Source organism: Mastomys coucha, unplaced genomic scaffold (genome assembly GCF_008632895.1).
Source record: "Mastomys coucha isolate ucsf_1 unplaced genomic scaffold, UCSF_Mcou_1 pScaffold22, whole genome shotgun sequence".
NCBI classification, from domain to species: Eukaryota; Metazoa; Chordata; class Mammalia; order Rodentia; family Muridae; genus Mastomys; species Mastomys coucha.
In genome coordinates, this window is record NW_022196905.1 from 163,952,464 (window position 1) to 163,962,223 (window position 9,760).

At 46.9% G+C, this 9,760-nt stretch overlaps 1 long non-coding RNA gene across 1 annotated transcript in view; it reads left to right on the forward strand.

Moving 5' to 3' along the window:
- Nucleotides 1-1,389, forward strand: part of LOC116069013 — an 18,913-nt gene extending 17,524 nt beyond the window's left edge. The window contains exon 2 of the long non-coding RNA XR_004109798.1: nt 800-1,389. This is a non-coding gene — a long non-coding RNA (uncharacterized LOC116069013). The remainder of the gene's footprint in view (nt 1-799) is intronic.
- The last annotated feature ends 8,371 nt before the right edge of the window (nt 1,390-9,760 follow it).

Consider the following 9,760-nt stretch of genomic DNA (forward strand, 5'->3'; position numbering starts at 1 on the left):
ATCCGAACTCAGGACCTTCGGAAGAGCAGTCAGTGCTCTTACCCGCTGAGCCATCTCTCCAGCCCCAACAGACAAGAAATTTAAGAAAGGATTCCAGGGACACCTAGCCTAAGGCTGCTACCTCTGTACCCCTCAATTGCTTTAAATTGGCTATAAGGGGGCCAAGATGCCCACCCCCCACCTCACCTCCCACCCTACCCCCATCGAACAATTAAGCCATGCAATAGACCAAGTATAAAGAAAGTTTATTGGCAGGAAGGGAAGGAGACTTGATGAAGGGCATAGAGGCAAAGAAAGGGGTACAGAGATGGACAGAAAGAGGAGAGAAGAGGAGAAGAGGCTGGGCATGTGGGAAGAGAGAGGGAGAGAGTAAATGGAGAAAGAAGAGAGAGGAGAAACAGGGAGAAGAGAAAGGAGGAGAGGGGAAAGGGACAGGGACAGGGACTGGGATAGGGAGAGAGGAGGTAGAGCAGGAGAGAGCTTTCTTATATATGAGTTAGCTTATACCTGGCTGTTCCTAGGTAACTGTTGGGGGGAGCCTAGCAAAGGCACTCCCACCTGAAGGCTCTTGACAGCTGAAGAAGAAGAGTTCCACCACATCTGCCAACATCCGTCAGGAAGGTTAACAACAGAGAGACAATATTCCTTTTGCACAGAAATCTATTATGTTAGACAGCAATGACCAGGCTCAAAGCCTGTCTGTTATGACCATCTTGGATAGGGCCTCACTCTTCTCAGATATTTTTCTAGTAACCTCACAAACAAGGTTATTAATTATTATTATTATTATTTTTTACAGTGGAGATCTGTCTTTTGAGCCAGTGATCCAGCATTTCCCGTGCCACCTGCAGTCCTGTCGAGTATGGGACCTTTGCAGACCCTTCCATGATGATAACGTCACAACCCATCAAAGTGAAATGTGTGCCTTTTGTCAAAGCAACGAACTGTAGCCTTCCTGAGAAGCCGTGCTCTGGGCAGTGTCTTACCTTCTTCTAAGCACCTTTTCCTCTTAGTCCCTGTGCTTAGATGGCTCACAGCCATCTAATCCCATTTCTAGAAGATCTGAGGCCCCTTTCTGGCATTCTGCAGGCACTGAATGTACACAATCCAACACCTACTTACAGGCAAACACCCATACATATGAAGGAAAAATAAGGTTTTTTAAGAGAGAGACTTGTGTTCCTCTCTTCATTATCAAACTATTGAGATAAGGGGTCTCAAGAATTAGGAATTTCCCCAGGAATATCATACTGAAGGAGGAGAAAGGTTGAATCCTGTGCAGCAAGATCAAAGGTCTTTTGCTTTGGATTAAAAACCATGTCTGTAAAAAATACAGATTTGTGGGTTAAGTATTTCTAAAGCTACTAAAGTGTGATCTAACCAATGGTACTCACCTTTTTATTTTATTTTTTTGTTATTATTTATTTATTTATTTATTTATTGTTTTTTTGAGACAGGGTTTCTCTGTGTAGCCTTGACTGTCCTGAAACTCACTCTGTAGATCAGGCTGGCCTCGAACTCAGAAATCTGCCTGTCTCTGCCTCCCAAGTGCTGGAACTAAAGGCGTGTGCCACTACTGCCCGGCTTATTTTCTTAAACTGATCTTTGTATATACTGTGTGCATATACATTATTTACATGGGTAGCTTTTATGTGGCTTACATGGGGAAATTATAAGTAAATGATCTTATTGATTACCCAGGCTTAACCAGATGCTGTTTAATTCAGTGTATGTAAAGCTTATGAAAAAAGACAAGCAGTCCTCCCTCTACCTCCTACTTGCCCTCCACATGCAAGCTCTAGACTACACCTTTGCTCCATCATCATAAACTCTAACTCTCTGTAGTCAAATAAATGCTGCTTTCTTTTATAAGTGTCCTTGGTCATGGTGTTTTGTCACAGCAATAGAAAAGTAACTAATGATTACTGTCTTAGTTACGGTTTTACTGCTGTGAACAAACACCATGACCACTGCAAATTGTATAAAGGACAACAGTTAATTGGGGCTGGCTTACAGGTTCAGTCCATTATCATCAAGGCAGGAAGCATGGCAGCATCCAGGCAGGCATGGTGCAGGAGGAGCTGAGAGTTCTACATCTTCATCTGAAGGCTGCTAGCAGAATACTGGCTTCCAAGCAGCTGGGATGAAAGTCTTAAGTCCATGCTCACAGTGACAAAATTCCTTCAACAAGGCCACACCTCCAAATAGTGCCACCCCCTGGGCCAAGCATATACAAACCATAACAAGTACACTATGGGATTCCTCTCAAAAGGTTCTATAGAAAGTCTCCTAGCCTCTTGATTAGGGGGAGTCATGGAGACCCACCAGGGAACTCTCCCCAGTGTCTACCACAGAGAGAAAAATGCCCTCACTGCTTCCAAGGGAAGCCTGCTTCAGTGAGGTCTTGACTAATGTCACATAGATGGAAACGAGGCTAAGGGAGCCTTCTGCTCCCAGGTGACATCTACTGGTCCTGACAGTAAAAGCAAGTGGAAAAAATAGATCCCTCTGGTCCCCTACTTGAAACACTAATTTATTCTACAATCAGGTTCCTTTAAAGAGTTCTTTGTACCTCACTACGTTTTTCATACAGTCACCGGTATTCCTTGTATAAACAGTCTAAGAGATCATACCCCAAAGCAAGCTGTGAAGGATGACCGTCTGGAGAACAACAGGCCTCAACTTTTCTGGCTCTTGTCCTTTTTGAGGTTATGGACTGGCATGATATAACCATGTCGCTCTGACTTGTACCTTACACAATAATTTTATTCAATTTATATCTTGTAAAATCTCTAACAATTTCAAAGTTAACTCCCTCTGACACAGGGTTTCAAGCCAGACCCTGTGACTGGGAATCCAAAGCCTTCAATAAATAAAATAAGGAGAGAGCTAGGTAGGCTGGAGGAGCTCAGCGAGCTTCAGGCCAGCCTGGGCTACAAAATGAGTTCCGGGACAGCCAGGTTTGAGTTAGTGTGGGTTAGGATTAGGTTAGGTGTGGTTACCCACCACGGCTGGCTGTCCAATCTCAACTATTTATGTTACCTTCTGACTCACATATCACACAGTAAACAAGTCCATCTATCTATGTACATACATGTGGTTTTCCAAATGAATACAAGTCAAAAAGGCTGCAGCAGAGTTCAGAAGGTTTCAGAAGCAGGTGTTGAAAGAAGCTCCACTGATATGAACAGACCAAGCTGTAGAGTCTGATCGGATGGAAAAGGCAGAACTGAGGCTGACAACAGGAAGCAGCAGGTTTGGGTCTGTGAGTGAACAGGTGAGTGAGCGGACAGCCCAGTTGGCTGCATCAGCGTCAGGGAGCCAAGTTAAGCTGAAGCTCCAGGGACAAAGGGGAGGCCACTGCTTGCCATACACACCAGGTGTCACATGGTAGGTTGGTGTGAAGCTCCAGGGACAGTGGGGTGGCCACTGCTTGCCATACACACCAGGTGTCACATGGTAGGTTGGTGTGAAGCTAGGGACAGCAGGGTGGCCACTGCTTGCCATACACACCAGGTGTCAGATGGTAGGTTGGTGTGAAGCTCCAGGGACAGTGGGGTGGCCACTGCTTGCCATACACACCAGGTGTCACATGGTAGGTTGGTGTGAAGCTAGGGACAGCGGGGTGGCTACTGCTTGCCATACACACCAGGTGTCACATGGTAGGTTGGTGTGAAGCTAGGGACAGTGGGGAGGCCACTGCTTGCCATACACACCAGGTGTCAGATGGTAGGTTGGTGTGAAGCTAGGGACAGCGGGGAGGCCACTGCTTGCCATACACACCAGGTGTCAGATGGTAGATTGGTATGAAGCTAGGCCATATCAATGTGGGGTGTCCATCACTTTATGGAGTCCAGGCAAGGGACTTTTACGGCTTTCCTTGATCCAGTTTGTCTGGTGTCCGTGCAGAAAAGAGCGTCCTACTCAAAGGGAACCGGAAATACTTAATTCTGGAGCCAAAACAAACAAACAACAAAACAAGACAAAAGCCAGGAGTAACTATGACCCAGAAACACAGATTTTTGTTCTCGCCCAAATTCAGTGTTCCACGTGAGAGCAGTTTTAGAGTTATTATGGTAACAGAGCGAAGAAAGAGATCACGGCATCCTTTTTTTTTTTCAATTTATTTATTTATTCAACTTCACAAACTGGTATCAGCCCTTCCTCCCCTCCCAGTGTGCCTCATGCAAGTCCTTCCCCAAATTCCACCTTCCCTTAAGGGAAGTCCCACTCTGGGTGTTATCACCCCACAACACCCTCACAAGGCATTCTGAAATGCATTGGCTGGGAACATTGGAGAGGTAGGTACTGTAGGTAGGGGAACCTCAACTTGAGGGCTCTGATGTCACCCCATAGTATTTTTAGCCCTTCCAATTGGTAGAAGGCAGGGTTTTTGTTAAGTTAATACATTGGATAGGGCTTCTGGGTGTAGCTTAGTGGAAGTTAATACATTGGAGACGTTTTTAATCTGTGTATCAAGATGTTAAAATCTGGCACATGGCTCATTATGGAGCCAAAGATAGCCCAAGAGAAGCTGTACGCAGGCTTCTAGACCGAGAACGTTCCAAATACTCCACAGTCATCGAAGTTAGTTATAGGCACAGCTTCTTTTCAGGAATTCTCGTTCACACTGCTAAGTTCTTAGGTCTGATTTCTCTGATGTGATTTCAACACACCCACGTGTTCCTGTTGTCTCAGTATACTCTCGTGGGGCCAAGGAACTGGGGGGCCAGGGAGCTGTAGGAGCAGGAGAAGCAGGCCTGGAGCAAGAGTGAGGTCAAGGTGTGTCCAAACCCCAGAAATCTCATCCTGAGATTGGCAGGGGTGACATCACTCCCCACCTGCCCCGGGCCTGCATGTCCTGGCACACATAGCCCTGTGCCCCAACCCTTGCCCCACCACAGGAAGTCAAGGAGCCCATAGCCAGGTTAAGCTTCCTCTCCCCTTATAAGGTCATGTCCCACCACACCTGGAATTCCTCCTCATGCAAATGAGGCAACCCCAGCACCTGGCACTAGCCAATGATGGACACTCACCCCCTCCCTACAGTCCCTACTCAACCCCAATAAAGAAGTACTTCTCTGAATCTATTTCTCTCTCTCTCTCTCTCTCTCTCTCTCTCTGTCTCTCTGTCTCTGTCTCTGTCTCTGTCTCTGTCTCTCTCTCTCTCTCTCTCTCTCTCTCTCTCTCTCTCTCTCTGTGTGTATGTGTGTGTGTGTGTGTGTGTGTGTGTGACTTGCCCACACACTCACCACAGACCTATACCCAGCTAAGCTTCTCTCCGATCCAGCTTGGAGTGCAATGGGTCTGGATACCCCTAGGGGGAGAGTTGGACATAAACCAGCATGGGGTACCATGTCTTAGTTAGGGTTTTACTGTTGTGAACAGACAGCATGATCGAGGCAAGTTTTATAAAGGACAACATTTAATTGGAGCTGGCTTACAGGTTCAGAGGTTCAGTCTACTATCATCAAGGCAGGAGCATGGCAGCATCCAGGCAGGCATGGTGCAGGGGGAGCTGAGAGTTCTACATCTTCATCTGAAAGCTGCTAGTGGAATACTGACTTCTAGGCAGCTAGGATGAGGGTCTTAAAGCCTGCATCCACAGTGACACACCTAACAACAACAAGGCCACACCTCCTAATAGTGCCACTCCCTGGGGTCGAGCATATACAGACCATCACACCCCAATAGATTTATATGATGGCTCCCTCCCTTGCTACTTCCAGGAATAAGTCATTTATCAATCTTTGCTAAGTGGATTTTACCGGTGTTTGATAGGTAATGTAGTTTATGAGTCTACTCAAGACCTGTGGTCATCCTGCTCCCTCAAAACAGGGTCAAAGGTGCTTGTGAAACAAAGTGTCCTAGGGTCAAGCTCAGTTTGAAAACCTATTTGATACACTATGGGTAACAGCCTGATGGCTATGCCAATCACAGCTCTCATGCATGTGAAACCTTCTTCTGATAAGGCTTGTGTTATAACGGGTAATTTCTTGTTAACCCTTTCCCCAGGTTACTGCCTCCTCCTTAACAGGAGTGCCATCAAATTCTAGTTAGCATGCTGGGTGTGGTGGAGCACACCTTGAATCCCAGGAGGCAGAGGCAAGCATATCTGTTGTAAGGGTCCATGGTTTGCTGAAGAATGACACCCAGGACTCACATAGTATGTAAACACAAAGGGTGTTGTGTTCTGCAGAAGTCCAGCATGCTGGGGTCTCCCATTACCAGAATAGAGAGACAACCAAGTGAGCTGGCAGGCCTGTTTTAAAGTACTATCGGCACTTTAGGGGATTCCAGGGTAGGTGACCTCTACGTTAATGTGTTGGGTCCATCTCTAGGGACATTACTTGGGTGCGGGGTCTGGAAACTTGCTGGGGAGTCTGGAAACTGTTGTGAGGAAGTATCTGAGGAAGACTGGAAACTGCTGCTGACCCATTGTACTTGCCACAGGCCGGGGGGCGCGCGGAGGTGGGGGGCAGCTTCTGAGGTCTGGACTTGCTGGAACTGCCCAGTTCTTGAAAACTGCCAATTTGAAGCCTGTCCTAGAATCAGCCTAGCCTTCTCACTGTGAGTCTGTGGCCAGCCTGTTCTACATAGTGAATTATAGGCTAGCCAGGGTCACACAGTAAGGAGGTAAGTAAGTAAGCCGCTTAATTAGGGTTTCTATTGCTGAAAAGAGACACTATGACCAAGGCAACTCTTAGAAATGAAAATATTCAATTGGGGCTGGCTTACAGCGCCAGAGGTTCAGTCCATTATCATCATGGCGGGAAGCATAGGCAGGCATGGTGCTGGAGGGGCTGAATTTCTACATCTCGATCCGAAGGCAGCCAGGAGACTATCTTCCACTGGATGGAGCTTGAGCACCAGAAGCTCTCAGAGCCCATCCCCACTGGGACACACCTCCTCCAACAAGGCCACACCTCCTCCAACAAGGCCACACCTCCTCTAACAAGGCCACACCTCCTCCAACAAGGCCACACCTCCTCCAACAAGGCCACACCTCCTCCAACAAGGCCACACCTCCTAACAGTGCCACTTTCCATGGGCCAAGCATATTCACACCACCACACTAAGTAAATATTTCCAAGAAGATATAAGAAGAAAATGAAATTAGAGAATAGAGAAAAATGAGAGAGAAAGTCTCAGAAGATGGAAAGGAATATGGGAGATAAAGTTATGAGCACAGGGCAAAGGGTTAAGAATGGACAGGAATTCTTAGTTGTGTGTGCTTCTGTTCTCCCCATCCGTCCCCTCTCCTCCCTGCATGCCGTTATCTTAACATACAGGATGTAAGGGATCTAAGGTCTCTAAGTCTGTAGAAGTTACTGGGGCACGTCGAGACCACAGCTTTACTTAACACAAGTAAGGGCATCGGGACTGAAAAGAGAGGACTTCCGATCATCCACAATGAGCAAAGACATCTACTGTAAAATGAGCAAAGATGTCTACTGTAAAATGAGCAAAGATGTCTACTGTAAGGCTCTTGTTGGAAGGAAGGAGGCATCTCACGGGGTAAGGAAGAGAGGAAGGAATCTTGTTCACGTGTGACTTAGGGGAGGTGAGAAGAGCTGTGGAGGAAGGGTGAGTTTAGTTAAAGCGAATCCATTATGTGGGTAGGAGATGTGTTAGCCCAGTGTCTGTGGGTCTGGTGGTCTAAGGCCTGCAGACTTTGCAGAGGAATTAGCTCGTCCTGCTGGGATCCTGTGGAGTCTTTCAGAGAGTTACTGCAGGCTCTCAGTAGTATGTCTGTCTCTGTTTATAGTCATCGTCAGAATCAGCTATGAGGATGGAGACGGAGAGGGATGCAGATGGTGCAGTCTAAGCAGCCGTCTGCTCTAGCAGTATGTCTGTCTCTGTTTATAGTCATCATCAGAAGCAGCTATGAGGATGGAGACGGAGAGGGATGCAGATGGTACAGTCTAAGCAGCTGTCTGCTCTGGCATTTAGCATTATCACTCTACTGAAATCCCAGTACTTGGGAGACTGGTAGAGGGTACAGGTACGCAGCCAGGGTCTCAGTGTCTTGTCTGGCCAGTGAGGCTGGAGGTGTAGGGGGCACTGCAGGCAAGTGTGGCCTGATTGGCTCCTAGCCTAAACCTGATGATTCAAAGGGAACACCATGAAAACGTCTCATATACAAGAATCTCGAAAGACCTAGAGGTTCTTAAGAAATCAGGCATGAAGCCGGGCGGTGGTGGCTCACGCCTTTAATCCCAGCACTTGGGAGGCAGAGGCAGGCGGATTTCTGAGTTCGAGGCCAGCCTGGTTTACAGAGTGAGTTCTAGGACAGCCGGGGCTACACAGAGAAACCCTGTCTCGAAAAAAAAAAAAATCAGGCGTGAGTTGGGGCATAGGGGCACAGGCCTAGAACCCCAGTCCTTGGAGCACAGGGAAAGAAGACATGCAAGCTCAGATGCAGCCTGGGCTTCAAGGCCAGACAATGAGGTCCTGCCTGATGATGATGATGATAACGATGACACAGAGACTTTTTTTTTCTTTTTGGTTTTTCAAGACAGGGTTTTTCTGTGTAGCCCTGGCTGTCCTGGAACTCATTCTGTAGACCAGGCTGGACTCCAGCTCGGAAATCCTCCTGCCTCTGCCTCCCAAGTGCTGGGATTAAAGTACTTGGCTGAGACTTTTTTTAAAATTCTTTTTCTCTTAAGATTTTATCTTATAATTTTATGTATAAGAGTACACTGTAGCTGCCTTCAGACACACCAGAAGAGGCCGTCAGATCTCATTATGGATAGTTGTGAGCCACCATGTGGTTGCTGGGATTTGAACTCGAGACCTCTGGAAGAGCAGTTGGTGCTCTTAACCACTGAGCCACCTCTCCAGTCCTGGCTGAGACTTTTAATATAGTTTAAACTTAATCCTTTTGCTGGGGCAGTCTTCCAGCTACCTAAACTTAACTAGCTATTCTAGCTTGTGACCCACCATGTGGCTAGTTCTATACTTCCCTGCTCTGCTCCAGTCAGTGTCTGCTTCCCTCACTGTTTTGAATCTCTGAGTTGGCTTTCTTTTCCCTGCATCCCTTTCTCTCAGCCCAGAAGTTCCACCACTGTACTTCCTGTCCTAGCTATTGACCATCGGCTCTTTACCACAACCAATCAGCAGCGAGACAACCCCTGACCCATCTCTAGGTGAGGAAGGACAAACACACAACAGAAAACCTGGTAATGGGCCATAGAAATGTCATACAGGAATCCTGCTAGCACTGAGCTCTCTGCCAGTACAGAATTAACAACTGAAAATACAGAGACACAGCTTAATACAATGCAGGGAAGCTGAGCCCAACAGAAGATGAAGATGACCAGGACGATGACAACGAGGAAGAAGAAGGAGAGGAGAAAGAGAAAGCAGTCATCCACGGATTGCTCTTGAAACATAATCATAACCTGGTTTTCTTCCTGGGATACACAGTAACATTGGTAACAGGACATCAAAGTCAGAACTGAGGAACAATCCATTGAAATGAACAATACCCCTCCCTTACATCTGAGTTGTTGAGTTAGTGCCAGTTTCTGTTGTCATTCTTGTAGTTATTGCATGTCAGCTGTGGTATAGCATGGCCTAGAAGAGCAAGAAATGAAGAGTGCCCATGAGGACGAGGGCAGGTAAGGTGTGGGGACATCTAGAGATGATAAGAAATAGCATCAGACTTTTTATTTCAGAACACAAGAGAATAGCACTTGGGAAGCAGAGGCAGGCGGATTTCTGAGTTCAAGGCCAGCCTGGTCTACAGAGTGAGTTC